The 17,075-nt window shown below is 36.1% G+C and overlaps 1 protein-coding gene across 2 annotated transcripts in view; it reads right to left on the bottom strand.

Moving 5' to 3' along the window:
* Positions 1-17,075, bottom strand: part of LOC145239814 (MORC family CW-type zinc finger protein 3-like) — a 108,325-nt gene that overhangs the window by 68,953 nt on the left and 22,297 nt on the right. The window lies entirely within an intron of this gene.

Genomic DNA, 17,075 nt, shown 5'->3' with positions numbered 1-17,075 from the left:
ATTCATTCTTTGCGGTCAATTGGGGAAGGTTTCGTTAGGGCAGAGTATCAGTTTTTCAGTCAATTTTAATGTTATCTATTATATAAGGGTGAAGTAAATGACTTAGATTAATATTATTTTCAATACATTAAAACAAGAGAGAGAGGAATGGGCTGGGTGAAGGTGAAAGAGGAGTTAGGGAGAAGGATTTGAAAAACAGATAAGGGGAAAATAAATGTAGAGGCGTAGAAGTTTTAATATAAAGATGTTACACACTTTTTAACCTATTTTTGTTATAGCCCTCAGCAAACCGGGTAGACTTGCTAATCAGGATTAAGATCAAGCAAGGTGTTTTTGTTTTGAACCATCATTTATGATGAAACCTGCATTAGGAGACATTTTTGGAAATGCTTGATGAATTTGCCAACCAGAGAGAAGCTTTAAAGATAATGGTTATGTAACATTAGTTATATCACACATCACCATTCTAGTATAAGTTATATCACACATCACCATTCTAGTATAAGTTATATCACACATCACCATTCTAGTATAAGTTATATCACACATCACCATTCTAGTATAAGTTATATCACACATCACCATTCTAGTATAAGTTATATCACACATCACCATTCTAGTATAAGTTATATCACACATCACCATTCTAGTATAAGTTATATCACACATCACCATTCTAGTATAAGTTATATCACACTTCACCATTCTAGTACAAAAAGAAACATACACTTCGGAAAGTTTTTATCACAACTAAATATCTGGATAAGACCAGTTCTTGCCACATAGGAGACCAAAACAAAATATATATCTCTTTGCCATAATATATTGAAGTTCGTTTAAAGCAAAGCTGGTTTGTGCAGAGCTAGCCTCACTTTCTTGTTTCAACCAGCCTGAGCTAGCATTTTTTTTTTACAAAGAAGTCACCACTTATCAAGGTCCAGGGGCCACTCGAGGATAAGGGATAATATGTGCATGATAGTCATTGGGACAATAACGTAATCGGTACTAGTGCAAATTTGGTATAATAAGACTATTTAAGAAGACAGTTCAACAAGAGCTTGTTTGCATTGGACTTGAAGATGGCAATATTGTAGTCAGCTGGAAAGCAAATCAGCAGAACAGAGTTCCACAGGTGGACAGCTGAGGTGCAGGAACTGCTAGAAGTGTCACCGTCCTCCTACATACAGAGCCTGCAATTCCCAAATGATCACTTAACTGATACTGACCAGGCTCAATGTTGCTTAACTTCAGTGATCCAATGAGAAATGGTGCATCAATGTAATTATGCTGTATATTGCATGGTGTATAGAGGTCACCTCAAATACAAATTTTGCATAATGGCATACTTTCCTATGGAATTACATTACCATAAATTTTTGAAAACGAGTTCTATCCATCAACCAGTCAGTTCTCAGTTGTTATGATTCTAATTTCCTTGGCTGCAGACATCAGGTAAATATTTCTCACATTCAACTTGTATTACACTTGAAAAGAATACCAGATTATTTGAAATTTCAAAAGCAATATTGTTTGCACAACAATTTCACAGAAGATATATATTGAAAGTATTTTTGATCTGTGAAAGTTCTTTTTTTTTTAATCATTTCTTATTTGTTTTGTGAGAGATGAAATTTCATGTCTTAGCTGGTGACAGTCTGTGTCAGATATTCAATTTTGGTGATAAGATGTTTGATGATCATGTGTCCCATTTTGCATAGACGAATGCCTTGTTTTAGAGGATAAACAGATTGGGTCACATGAACTCTTACCAAGATTTTTGTGACGTATCACTCCTGGGCAAAAACAGAACAGAAACATTTTGTAACATTGTATTTTCTAGCATGAAAAAGATTTTAAACATAGAAGTGGAAGGATGAAATCACATTTTCAACTCACTGATAGTTTTAATAAAATCTAACAAACTGAAAGATAGGGATAAAATATGGAATTTAGTCTTGCTTTGTATTTTCTTATATGCTTGTAAAATCTGGTTTTAGTTTTGATATTACGCTTTTCAAAAGTGCACCATTGTCTGGAAACCAACAGTTTTCAGTCGCAAAGCAAAGAGGACGTTTATTTCCTTATTTTTACGTTAACTCTGTAACGTCCCACATATGATCGTCTTCGAGTGTCATTCATGTCTCTCACATGATCTTGAACGTTATCTTGTTCCGTTCTCCACGTCTCTCCCATGATCGTCCTCTTTCTCCTTTTTAGTCTCTTTTCTTTATTGGCAACGTCATTTCATATGCATTTGCTTAAAGCTGTCCACGCTATGTTAAAAAAAGTACATCTAATTTAACTATTCATTTTTATCTTCTATTATATAAAAGACAATCGTATGTTTGCAGCTAAAAGTAAAACCAAAAACTACAAAACAAATACCCAAAGTTGATATATTCTTGATTGGCATTGCCCTATATAAATATTTAAAAAGAAAAACAAGAACAACAGCTCAGCTTTTCAGTTATTTCCAATGTTATTTATTATATAAAGGGGACATGAATGACTAACATTATTATTATCAATACATTTAAAACAAGAGAGGAATGGGCTGAGTAGAGGTGAAAGAGATGGGGGGAATGTGGAAAAAATGGGGAAGGATGAAAGAGAAAGAGAGAGAGATGGGCTGAGAGGTACAAAGAAGTTTTAATATAAAGATGTTACAAACCTTTTAAACTCTCCTATTTGTTTTTAATGCTGAGTAGTCCAGCTAGTTTTACTCTAAACCACAGTTGTATTTACAAATGTTTTTTTATCATGAATAAATGCTTAGCATTTTGGGTAAAACAGGTCTTTCCAGTCCTTTCTGTTAAATTTACTTCTACGAACTGTGGTTCTTGCTTTCCTTAATTTTTCCTGGGCAACACCAAGGCACAGGTTCTTGGAGTGGTTAATATGAAGTGATATTATTGGGCTTTCTAAAGTCAAACTCAAATAGTATTTAAACTGACAAATAAAACTTTGCTTCTGACGAGCCAATTTTCATTTGTTACCATAGTACTGTGTTATTGACACTATAACAATATACTTTGATACTATTTATCTAAAATACTATGTAGTCCCATTTCGACAACTGATAACATAGAAACATTTTTCAAATATGACCGGAAAATCCAATGCAGCAAGGGAAATAATTCATTTTTGAGTTGTCTCCCTGGCAACTAAAATTTTATTTCTAAATTTAAAAAATCTGCAAACAAATGATAAAAATGAATAAAATGACTTTTACCACATCTTTGGCAACACTACACATGTAGATTATATAATAAACATGTTAGTGTGCCCAGCTTGCTTCAATAATCATGTACGCATATTTATTTTCACACGCAAACAAAAGATTTAATCTTAATAAAGGAAAGGATAATCACATATGCAAATTAAAATGTCATGACCAAAAAGGAGGAGGCCTTATCTCAACTGATAAAAATAAAAATGATTTCGCTTTTACAAGATGTGCACAAAGGACATTCCCTTAACCTTAAAATAGGAATTAATCTATGGACACACACACACATGCTTTATTTACGGATTCAGAAAAGGGAGCAGATTAGTTCACCTTTTTTTTTTTTTTTTTTTAAGAAAAACTCATCTCCCATATTTTTTTTAATAAAAATTTACTTGTATATTTGTTTGTAAAGATTTAATTGGTATTTTTTATTTTCTTATTAATTTTATTTATTTTAAAGTTTTACCTCAATTAGTTGTTTTGGTTTTTACAGTAAGCTTCACCTCGTGTAATAACAATAACCGTTAACTATTCTGCACTTTCAACTGACAATTTCTGAAAGTTAAATTTGATACTCCTGTCAAAACTTGATACTCCAAATTTGGCGCTATCTCTGAAAAAAACAAGCTACACTTTTTATTCAAACCAGCAACATCTTATTAGAAGCAATAACCATTTTTTTCTTTATTCTTTTTGTTTGCCATCGAATACTACCTGCTGCACAAAATCAGGTTTGTACTAATTTTTAAGGCATTTAATCACAAGTAGCAAATCAATTGTCATTGATAAATTACTACTACCTTGGGGCAACACTGAACAGCCCTGCTCGTTTTTAATAAGTTATTTTAAAATCATTAAAACACTAGCAAAGATATCTGCGCTTAGCACGGGACTTTGCTTCGCAGGTACCCTTGCAATAAGTGGATGCTGTAAGAGCAATTATTTATTATAGCGTTTAAAATTTTTTAACTACCTCCTGAAGTGACTGAAATCCAACTATGAACTTTAAAGCAAATAGATTATATCAAAGTTGATGCTTATATTGTTACACATAAAAATTGTAAGAATCACAATCGTTAACATTTGTTTAATTGGTTGAGAGGATAGGGGTGGAGGAGAGTGATCTGATTCAAATTCACAAAGTTGACTGGCGCCATGATGGTGACTTATTGTGCATCATACCTAGGTGGGTGAGTTTATAAAGAGCCACACTAAATATGACCTTAACCATTGAACTGGACCTTGAAAAATGGTGTGCCCCATCCCTAGGTCAGAGATCATCATGATGTCAGTTTTGGTCATGATCGGTTTAGTGGTGTGGGCTGTAGGAAAGTTGTACACACAGACACACATAAACGCTACTACTTTAAATATATAGATTTCTAATTTGGGGTATTAGACGGAAAGAGAATCCATTGTTTCCAATGGCATCTGTCAAACAATTCAGTTAAAAAAATTCAAAAATGTTTACAAATAAAAATTCATCATCTGCAATATTTTGACAATCCGTTTTGTTAGCTACAATCCAACAATTGTTTAATTTAAATTTAAGTTCACCAAATTGGTCACTAGATCAATTCCCTATCTAATAATGTGATCCATTAAAATTCCATGGTTAAAGAAAATAATTTTTATCACTTTACTAGACAACTCGGTACATCGTACATTAGATAAATAGAATAAAAAAAAAGGATAAAAAGATTAAACAATATGAAGAATGTTTTAAGCAACTGTAACAACCAATAGCAACTCTCACTTCTCATAATTTATCCTACAGTCATTACAGTTGATTAGTAATGTTTGACAAAAGAGGGAAGAATTGTTGTTTTCTTGGTCAACCAATTATCCATCTCACACTTATCGTTGGCTAGTTTTTGATATTGCAGTATCTTTTTTTAGTTTCTTATATTAAGTGGTCTTATGCTTTGCCTGGAGCGATTTCGGTACTAGCGCACTTATTGATCTGTGCTGAAATAATATTATTTAAAAAGCCATTCTTAACATGGGGAGGGGGAGGGTGTTTTTTACCTATTCTGTACTTTAACCTTACAATTGAATAAAAAAACATATCATAAAACTTTAATTAAACTTGGAAATACGATTAAAATAATAGCACGGATCAGTAAGTGCATTAGCACCACGATTTCCATTAAAAAAAAATAAATAAAAAAATAAATAAATACACAAAACTCGTGTTTCAACAAATCCAAATTTTGGTAAAATTTAAACAATTCCAGAATACATCAGAGATGTTGGAAGTTGTTGAGAAGTTTTGTTACCTAAGTGATACCACTGAAACAGGTGTTAGTGTGATTGTAAGAGTTAGGAATCGCTGGAGTAAGTTCAGGAGACTTCAGCACAGCTTTTCCACCATAGATCAAAGGAAACATCAATCAGGCATATGTGTACAGTGTGATCAGGTATAGAAATGAAACCTGGCCAATAAGGGGTGAGGACATGGTTTCATGGAGAGTAATGATGAGAATGATACGATGGCTGTGTAATGCGAGTCTTACAGATTGTCTTAGTTCTGATGACGTCAGAAGAAGAACAAGTCTGGACAGAAGAGGGAAACTTGTGCAGAAGAGCAGATTTCGTTGGTTTGGCCATATTGAAAAAAAAAAAAAAACCCAAAAAATGGAGTTATTAGGTTAGCAGATGTAGAACAGTTGAGATAGCAGGTTCAGTTCAGAAGGGAAAACCAAGGAAAATATGGGAGGAATAGATAGAAATAGACCTGAGCAAAAGAGGGACAAATGAAGACCTGGTTAGAGATAGGTTAGTTTGAAAGTCAATTTCTTAAAGTTGTCCGGTGTATGGCAGCATGTAAAACAGACGTTAAACCAATAATGATGATTGTGATGTTAGAATATACCTGCCCTTTCCTCTAAACAACTATATGACTGAAGTCAACCCTTTGGACGAGACTGTATAGAGTCGATTGATATTTCTAATTTCCAGGAAAAGGGTTAAAAAAGCCACTTGGAACAGAAAAAAAAATACATCATACTTTCTGAATCAAGATTTTTCTCATGCAAATTCTAAACTTTAAAATACTAACACCCCAGTTTTGCAAGACGAATAAGCGAAGGAATGTTTTGTCTGTGTTGAATTTAGGGTGAGAGCAATCTGACCTGTCCCCCGAAATGACAGGCTTGTTATTGTGAATAATCGCTTTGGAAAACATATGCTAGGTACATTATGAGTAATACTGACAGTAAGTAAAAAATCACAATTAATCTCAAAAAACAAAAAAGGGGATATTTTGTTCAATGTGTGAGACAAAATGACCTCCCCTGATCCCACTTGTCAATCAGGACACGCTGGAAAAATATCAGCAATTGAAAATCCCTAAACATTTATATTATTTAGATTACTATTCTAATCTCGGATGCTATTCTCACATTGTTTGAGATGATGTAACCTATGACCTTCAAGTGCGTCTTGTCGAACTCTGGAATCTTATTTTTTGCTCCAGACAAGACGTGGAGCCACTTGAGGTAAGGAGCTTAAAAAAACAAAAATAAAAAGTTTCAAGGTCAGAAACTAGTTAACGATGAGTGTTACATGGATTCAGACCAAGAAAATGGCAATTATTTGTCAAAAACATCGCTCATGGAATGTGAAAATTAAAGGACTAAAATAAAAGCGAGAGTTACGAGGCTGCCGAAAGTAAACCCAAAATCCACTTTCTATTCTCTGATCTTAATAGAATTTAAAACCGAACCCTTTATTTAATCTATGGAGGTAGATTAGTCTTGTTATATCAGTCTTAACTGGGTAGAAGTATTGAGTAATTATATTACTAGCATCGCCTGTATTGAAGATTGAACCATCAACCTCCAAAAATGTCACTTAAAACTGATTATTACTGAGCACTTTATCCGCTACTCATGGCATCTGCTTTATTTGTTGAGGATTTATTAAGTATTAACATGACTACCCGACATTGCCTGGATGGAGAGAGGTGGTATACAAAGCCTATTGAGTATCCCTCCACTCCAAATGTTTCAACCAAAATAGACGCGAGTACCCATGCGAGTGTAGGCAGGCTCGAATCTGTAATGCAAAAGAGAAAAAGGTGAAAAAAGCTAACATGTTAGCTATCTCGGCCACAGCGACTTAGGTCACGGGCCTTCAAAATAACGTTTTATAAATGTACGTTGAAGTTGGCAGGCGTATGACTTGCAAAAAATGTTGACGCCTCCTTGCAAAAAATGGCCCAATTGACCAGACCAGAATTAATCTTTAGGGCCAATTTTTAGATATTTTTCATCTGAGAGATTGATCTATCTTGTCATTTTTTTTTATTTTATTACATTTTCACCCCAAACAAGGCACATTGCCACTTTGGTGTAGGGGGCTACTATCAGGGGAAACATCTACTGGGGTACTATGTAGGGATTAGGGCAGCGAGATGTTGATTCACGTTGCACTTGAACTTATGCATGTCAGTACAGTTGGGGAAGCAGTGACCTGGAATGGAATTCCAAAGTCTAGCAGTTCTGGGGAAGAAACTACTGGAGTAGAAAGATCTTTTACATCTAGGGATCTCTACAGTGTGGGGGTGGGATTTTGCAGCTTGTCGGATCTGTCGAGGGTGTTCATGTTGTGGGGGCACAAGTGCTTGCAGTTCTTCAGAGCATTTGCCATTATAAGACTTGTAGAACAGGCAGAGGGATGCAACGTTTCGACGATGGGACAGAGGCTGAAGCTTAGATGCCAGTTTAGGGCCTATCAGATTTGCGACTCTCTTTTGAACCCTGTCAAGGAGCGAGAGACTAGTAGCCGATGCACCAGCCCAAATATGACAGCTATACTCCATACATGGGCGAATAGTGGCCTTATAGAGGTACAGGATACTTTCGGGTGTTAGAAGTTTTCTAGCACGGTAGAGAGAGCCCAACTTCCTGGCAATGCCCTCGATGTAATTGTTCTAACTCATGTTTCCTGTGAACGTTAGGCCAAGGAGCTTGAGAGACGTACTCTCAGATAAAGAGTTGTTGGCCATTGCTATAGGTGGTAGAGAAGGTTTCTTGTAATTATTGAATGAAACCAGTTTTGTCTTGGCGGCATTGAACGTGACCATCCATTTTTGTCCCCATTCCACTACTGATTGGAGGTCATCCTCTAGTGTTTCTGCCATTACTTTAGATATATGTTCATTTGTTTTCCTGTCGTGCCTGCTATAGAGTGTGGTGTCATCAGCATATATACCCATCTCAGAGGCAATTTTGTCAGGGAGGTCATTTATGAATATCAGGAACAGCAGAGGTCCAAGGATAGATCCCTGGGGCACTCCTGCATTTATATCATATTGTTTAGATGTACGACCGTCGAGGACAACCTGGATTTTTCTCTTATCTAAGAAGGATTTAATTATGTTAAGTATTCTACCAGTGATACCGTAAGATCTAATCTTCCTGAGGAGACCCTCATGCCATACCCTGTCAAAAGTCTTAGATATATCTAGAGCTACCGCTCTGCCCTCTCCCGCTTTGTCCAGTGAATGGTATATGCGTTCAGAGATTACAGTGAGGATGTCTGCCATGGAACGGGATTGTCTAAATCCATATTGTTGGTCGGTCAGAAGTTTAGCATCTGTAAGGTGCTGGACTAGAGCATGGTTAATTAAGGTCTCAAATATTTTGGCAAAAAGTGGGAGGAGGCTAATAGGGCGATAATTTAATGGGTCAGTTCTTTCGCCAGAATTCTTGAATACTGGTACCACAGAAGCAGTTTTCCAACAGCCCGGAAAGCAAGATTCATTAAGGCATTTGTTGTAGAGTTTGGAGAGAACTGGAGCTACTTCGGCTGAGCACTTTTTTAATAGCACAGCTGGGATGAGGTCGGGTCCACATGCTTTTGAAGTGTCAAGGTTTTTTATGATAGCATGCACCTGAGCAGGGGTGATTATCAGATCGTCTAGCGTGACGTCTGTCCGCATAGGAAATTGAGGTAGGGGGTGGTTTAGAGGGTCCAGTGTGGAGTTTGAGGCAAACCGACTGGCAAGCATGTTAGCCTTCTCGGTTGCTGAGCAAAGAACCTCGTGATTGTTGGTTAGTGGGGGAATTGTTGATTGCCCATTATTTACTACACTGTTGTAGATTTTCCAGAAGTCACGAGTTCCTAGTTTTTGTGCTTCGATGCGTTTTTTAGTGGTTTGTCATGGTCCAATGTGTCTATCAAAAGTATTTGGCAGGCATACAATCACACACAGCCACAAATTTTCCTTTTTATATAATAGACTAGCAGGGGGTACTCGGCATTGCCCGGGTGGAGAGAGAGGTGGTGTAATAAGAATATTAGACGCAGCCCAGGTGGAGAGAGATGAGAAAAAAAAAAAAACCCACGAAAATGTAATCAGCGAGAAAAAGAAGTATGTGAAAACCAGTTTAAGCGAACTTGAAAACAATTCAGTTTTTGTTTTAAAAGGAAAAAAAAAATCACATTACGTAAGTCTCGAAATAAGAAAAATGTTATGGCAAATAAAAATTGTTTAAATGTTAAAACTTAAAAAAAAAAAAAAAAAAGGCAACTGTTATATTAGATGAACATGAAAACTAAAAGCTTACGACTCGACTGTTACCCACTGCTCCATGACGCGATCAGCGAAATAACATTTTTTTTTTATTTAAACCAATTCAAGAAAGAATGCCTGACGCATTTGCGTACTTGTCGAAGTCATTTAAAAAGAGGGAAATTTTTTTACCCTCCCTTGTTATGAATATTTATTTCTATATGAAATAATTGAGCGTTTTTTTTCTAAATCTCACATTGACAAAACTTTCAGATGGTACTGATCTTGACCGGGTCTGATGCGGCTAAGAAGTCTTTTTTCAAAGTTTTTTATTTGAAGAGAATGGACTGTACAGACAAAGACTAATATTTCCCAAGCTAGTTATTTACTTCTAAAACATAACTTTCCAACTTACAAAATGCATGACATACACAGACAGACATCAAAGTAACATTTGCCTTAGATTATTTCTACATTATTGGCCATCTCTTGTTTGCATGGCTTCCATTGAGAGGCTGATTTGGAAAACTAAATGTCATTAGTGATTATTAAACTCATTTTGTCTACAATGTTTGACCCCTGCCTCAACTTTATGTCACCAGTTTCTGGGAATGATTCTGTTTAAAGATTAAGGTTATCACGATAACCTTAATCTTCATGCACTCAGTGTGACCCCTGTCAAAATTAATACTAGCTAACTTAATTGACATTGATGTCGGATCCCTAATATAAAACAAACCAACCTGCCATGAATACCATTACAGTTATGGTGCAATTAAAAGGCTTATAGTGTCCAAGGCTGCATGTAAAATTATTCTGCTTGATCAGAGAAATGTGGAGGAAAAAAACATGTTATAACAAGATGGTGAATTGCAGAAAGGATTCACCTCTAAGAAAGGAAATGCTAAAAGAATTGGACAATTTTTTAAGTGATATCACTTTTAAAGATCGGCAGAAAGGTCATGTTCAGGATTGTTGCAAATGGGGTCATAGAGTTTGTACAGACGTATGGACTTGCAAACAGAGGTGTGAGTAGCCAACGGCAAAAACAGCTTAAATTTGGGATTTTGATCTTACAAGTGCAAATTAGATATTTGGGCATATCAGTGAAAAATAATTCAGGGCTTGTTGTAAGTTTAATAATGTGAATACGAAATAGTATACATATTACAAAATATCAACCAAGTAAGAGATCTTCAATAAAAGAAACAAAATTTCTTTGATAGCTTGAAAAGTTTTGCATAAAGATCTAATAGTGCGATTAATACTTATTGGGATGCAATTGATTGGACGGTTTTACAACACCAGGATCAGAACATTCAAGCAGTCTACAAATAACATCAGTTGACTGTTCAGTTGGTGATGGTTTTCTTGAAAGGAATTGCAAATAATTAAGGATGCCTTTATTGTTGGACTCCAAACATTCCTGACAAGTTTCCTAATCTGCAGCCATCAACTTGACTAAATACTGAATTATCCCATGAAGAGGGATTTAGCTTCCCCTATTTAAAATGATCACACATATTCCTCATTGTACTTTGGTAAAGAATTTTCATCTTATCAAGGTTAACTTGTCTTGAGGAAAATACAACACTAAGGATTGTTGAAAACTGGCAATGCAAAAGCAACAAATCATCCCTGTGATTACCAGGAATCAATTCTTGTATGCAATCAATAACCTCATTAGAGGAAAAATGTCTTCCTTGATGTCTCACCTTTTCTACCAGCATATAATTACATTTATCCAGATAGACCAGTTCCCCCGTGAATTTTGTTAAGGACTTTTTCTCTGGAGGCATGAATTAGGTCACCTAGTAGCTCATACTTCTCAATCTATTATTGGTAGTCTATGTGGCAACGATACATAACTTGAAGGAACTACGTTGTGCCATTGATGCAGGCATGGGTAATGGTGATACTTTTCTGGTCTGATACAGAAATTGGTTTCGCTGTAACAACTTGCCTGGTCTTAAAGTCACTAATTTTAGTAGGAACCACACCATCATCATCAACTAGACTTTTCCACAACTTCAGAGTATCTTCAGCACATCTGCTGATCCATCAGAAATAAATTCAGGATCCGTCCAGTCTGTCTGCTTGTTAATACAAATACAATCTGCAACACCTAGTCTTGCCACATGCTACTTAAACTTTAAATCTTTCATGGTGTCATGAATTTTTATCCTTACATTATATGCTTTATTGCTAACGTGTGCACACTGATCACGAAAATGCTTTCTTCTTTTCTTTGTTGTTATAACATCTTCACTCACTCATTCACCACCACCACCAACAACAACAGTAGCATCAAACAACTTTACTTCTGTAGCAGCAAATTCTTGTGCCGACTCTTTAAACGAGTGAATTGCATCCATGGCAATTTGAAGAATTCCAACTAGTCAGAAGAATCTTGGATTACATTGAATTTTTTTCCACATTTACTGATACAAGCATCATAACCAGGGAATTTGGTTAGTGGAAACTGCGACCTGTAATAAATGATTACTTGGAAGATTTGCTTTTGTGTAATGGACACTGCTGATTTCCTTCTTATGTAAATGTATATTTGAAATGTAAATATTGATGACATAAAACAATTACTGCAACAAAAAAACATTGAAAAAAAGTTTAAATGATATAAAGGAAAGTGTAAACAAAAGAAAACCAAGGAAATCCCAAACGGACACAGGGAACATCTGAATGGCCAATTCTCAAACAACATAGTATGCATTCAACATCCATTTGCAACAAATGCTTTCTATTTGAAGACATAATTGTGAAAAGAATTGGGGAAATTCTAATATTTCTAAAAAATATTTTTGTAACTATAGGATATTTCAGGGTAAATTATTCTGCAAATGACTAAATCTCACAAAAATCTGTTTATTGCATCAGATAGGCCATAAACCAAGGATTTCAAAAAGTATATACTTTAATATGCGAGTTTAGCCTTTTTGAAGATATTTTGCAATTTATGCAAAAAAAAAAAAAAAAAAAAAAAAAAACCACCCAACCTGAGTAAAAAAATTTTGTACAATTTTGGCATGTTTTTTTACAAAGAAGAATGAAAATTATACAAATTTTTTCTCGAAACATTCATTTATTATCAATAAGTCAATTCTCAACATTAACAAATCTAACAAAACAAGTAAGGAGTGTTTTTTAAAGGATTTGCTTCTATTTTTGAGGTTGGGACAATTTTGCTTATGAAAAACTGAGCCTGATCAAGGTTGTTGATTCCTGCGACTTCAAAATCTTTTTGACAAAAAAAAAAAATTAATATCAATTGCACCATTTTTAGATTTTTTTTATTTTTAAGATAGAAATATGAACTCACTTAACAGCTTAAATGAAATTCATTATTTTACTAGTGACTTAAAACATAAGGTCTAAAAATTTTCCGAACCATTTTTTTAGAACAAATATTTACATATTATACATAGAAATAATTCTGAAACTATCATCTATGTGAAACTTAATGATGCATATCGATATATCTTATCAATTTCGAAATAACTCAAAGTTAATTTTGATCTCAGTTGCAGTGGTCAAAAAACCCATATCACATGACACATTAACTATTTTTTCTTGTTTTAAACAGATTGTGAAATCTCTATGAACATGCACACATGCGTTCACTATACAAACCATAATTGTCCCATTTACTGTGTCAGTCGAAGTTCGATGTCAAATTCAGTCAAAGAATTCTCATCCCAAATCCAATTTATAAACAAATAAATAGTTTTTGGAAATTACAAGTGCCACTCGTTTACTTAGGTTGAATGGCAGACTTGCAGAATAAAAATTGTGTCTGACCAAATCAAAATATATAAGTTGCATCAATATAACTTTTTAGCTAAAAGCTCTCAGGGCTCATCAGCTCAACTGACTATGAGTCCTCAATAAAAGCAAACTACTTTTTTTGAGCATCCAACTTCAAATGCATGTCCTCCCCAATGAGCGGGCTGTAATTTCCTTCCCTTCTCATCTCCTGAAACCTTTCACCCCCCCCCCCCCAGCTGATTCTGGCCTTTGCTAGTGATCATCATTTGACCACCCACCAATTGACTACTCAAGCTATCCATGGAGATAATGGCTAGACAATTTCCATCCAAAGGAGCACATTTGCAAAGAATCTTGGACATTGGTGTTCTCACAAACACTGTTCCTAGCATGACTTCAAGGAGATACTTATTTTAAACAAAGAAAACACATCTTGGGTTGCTGAACTCCAGCCAAAGATACTTTGAGTTTTCTGTGCCAACTCTGCGCTTTTCCTTTAACCAAGCATCGATCACCTACAACGTCTGCCATTTGTATGCACTGCATATTTACATCTCAAGAATATTTGTATGCACTGCATATTTACATCTCAAGAATATCCAATAAAATGTAACCCTGCGAATTTTAATCGGAATATAAGCAATTAAAAATTTCCCTTTCTGGTCCAATTTTTTTATTGTATTTTTTCATTTTTAACTTGGAATATAAAATATTAAATGTATAAACGTACATGAAGTAACATTCGAATGCCAATTTTATTACTTTTCCATGCATGTAACTATTTTAAAAAATAACTTGCAAAGAAGATATGGCTTGTTTCAGCATATAACAAGTCGCGCATGTGTAGTCCCCTTCTGCTGCTGCATGGGAGATGACGTCACAACAAAAATAGTGAAGAAATGATGAATGTGAGAAGTGTGAAGGTTGAGTTAGTCCTAAAAACAAATATTACTTCTGTCATAGTTAAAAATTGAGTAATTTGATTTGAACTTATCACATTTGTCTGCTCTTTTTGGCCCAATCATGGTGGCTGGGCAGCGTAAGAAATTACGGCGCTTTCGTGGTACTCTCCCAATCACCTCTCACGATTGCAATTCAATCGTCCCAAGCAACACGCTTCCCCCTGTCGGACTCGTTAACAGTGGGAACACCGGATTCTTCAATTCTGCAATGCAAAACTTTTCTTGTGAACCCTTTTGAGCTCCTGGGAACGCCGAATCCCAGTGAAAATGGACAAACGGTGCAGAAATTGTTGAAGTGCATCATCTGTTGGGGTCCCTTGAGCCTTCTTCAGTGCTCTCTTAAGAGTGTCCGCAAAACGTTCCGCTTGACCATTTGACCAAGAATGGTATTGGGAAGTGGTGATATGATTAATTTGGAATGTATCACAAAAACTTTTGAATTCAGCAGACATAAACTGGATTCCATTATCACTTACGATGCAATCGACTACCCCGAATTGTGCAAACAGTTCATGTCAGAAATTTGTAGTCGTTTCAGTTGTCGGTCTTCCGCACCTCAATACCCCAGGCAACTTGGTGAAACTATTGACTATGATTAAGTAATAATTATCCTCGAGTAGACCCGCAAAATTGATGTGCACCCTAGACCATGGCGGGTCGGTCTTTGGCCAAGGTTTAAACGTAATCGGTGGTGATTTAGCCACAAGGGCACAGCCTGTGTACGAGTCTATCCTCTCATTGATGTCCTTGTCCATTTTAGGTCAGTAGACATAGCTCCTCATAAAACTCTTCATACGATTTTTCCCAGGATGTCCTATGTGAAAATCCCATAGAATTCGTTTTTGGAGACATTTGGGAATCACCACTCTTCCACCATATAGTAAAACCTCATTGCAAAGTGAAAATACTTCCAGAACATCGCCCTTTATGGCGATCTTATTTTTTATGTCACAGATGAAGTCATCTTTGTCCGCTTCCCTTTTAATCTCCGGCAGGGACACAGGGAGTTCTGATTGTGTTGCCCATCATAGTTTTTATTTCCCCGTCCATCCGAAGAGTGGCAATGATGGAATCTTCAAACAGATCCCTTTTCAATGGTATCAGCCTAGATAGGCTATCTGCATGGCTAATTTGTTTTGAAGACAAGTACTCCAGGGTGAAATCATAATTCAGTAATAATGTACCCCATCTCAACAGTCTGTTAGCCGTATATGTCGGTAAGCCTTTTTCGGAACCAAAATTCATGAGCAATGGCTTATGATCCATCTGGAATGTAAATTTTCTGCCGTGTAAATACCTATGAAACTTTAGTCACAGCGAATATAATACTCAAGACTTCTTTTTCAATTTGAGAGTACTGTCTTTTGACCGTTAGTAGCATTCTAGATGCATGTGCAATTGGTTTCCTGATACCGTCAGGTATTATATGAAGTATGCAAGCTCCTACACCAAATAAGCTTGCGTCACACGCTACTATTATTCTCAACCTTGGATCATAGTGTGTCAAAAAAAAATCTGAAGTGAACGTCTCTGATCTTCTCAAACACCTTCTGGCATTCTGGCGTCCAGTCCCAGGCTTTCTCTTTCTTCAGTAGTTCATTTAGTGGGGCGCGCAAATCATGCATATTCTTGATGAAGACTTGATAGAAATTAGCCAGGCCCAGAAACCTTTGTAGTGCTTGCACGTTATTGGGAGCCGGCATGTCATTTATGGCTTCCACCCTCTCAGGATCGGGGCGTCTACCATTTTCATCAATAATGTGACATAAGTAACGTATTTCCTTCATTAGGAAGTCACACTTTGCTTCTTTTACTTTCATACCAAAACTTTGAATTCTTTCATAAACTTCATGTATGTGTTTTCGGTGCTCATCTGTGGATTTACTGGCTATGAACATATCATCCAAGTAGACGCAAGCGAAATTGAGGCCACCCAGCATGGTGTCCATGACCTGCTGGAAAATTACGGGTGCGACCTTGACTCCGAAAGCTAACCTTTCAAACTTGTAGAGTCCCCTGTGTGTATTTATACAGAAAAGTTTTGAACATTTCGCCTCAACAGGGATCTGCAAATATGTGTCGCTCAAATCCACCTTAGCAAATACTTTACTACTGTTTAATTTGTTGAATATCTCCTCTGGTGTAGGGAGTAGATAGTGGTAATCTTTGAGGGCTGCGTTCAGACCCGTGGAGAAATCCGCACATACACAAATCTAGTTTGTTTTCTTGGTCACATATACAGTAGGGGCTGCCCAATCACTGCTCCTTACTTTCGATAGTATTTCAGCCTCGTTTAGCCGATCCAATTCCTTATTGATTTTCTCTGTTGCTGCAAATGGGACATTTCGTTTCTTCTTGAAAACAGGCAGAGTGTTTTCTTTTAGTTTGAATCTTGCTATAGCCTTTGTACATTTTCCTAGTCCTGGTGAGAATACTTCTGGAAATTCCACTTTTAACTCGTCCTTCAGTTGTTGCGCTTCCGTAGACGAATCTTCTACCCTATGACAGAATTTATTCATAGGTTGGTCCCACAATTTGAATCGCTCCATGTAATCAGTACCGAACAGGTTTTCGGATGTCC

This window comes from Euprymna scolopes, chromosome 19, assembly GCF_053919585.1.
Source record: "Euprymna scolopes isolate OS-2025 chromosome 19, ASM5391958v1, whole genome shotgun sequence".
Taxonomy (NCBI): Eukaryota; Metazoa; Mollusca; class Cephalopoda; order Sepiida; family Sepiolidae; genus Euprymna; species Euprymna scolopes.
The sequence above is the reverse complement of the archived record's forward strand: the minus strand, read 5'-3'. Positions and strand labels throughout refer to the sequence as shown.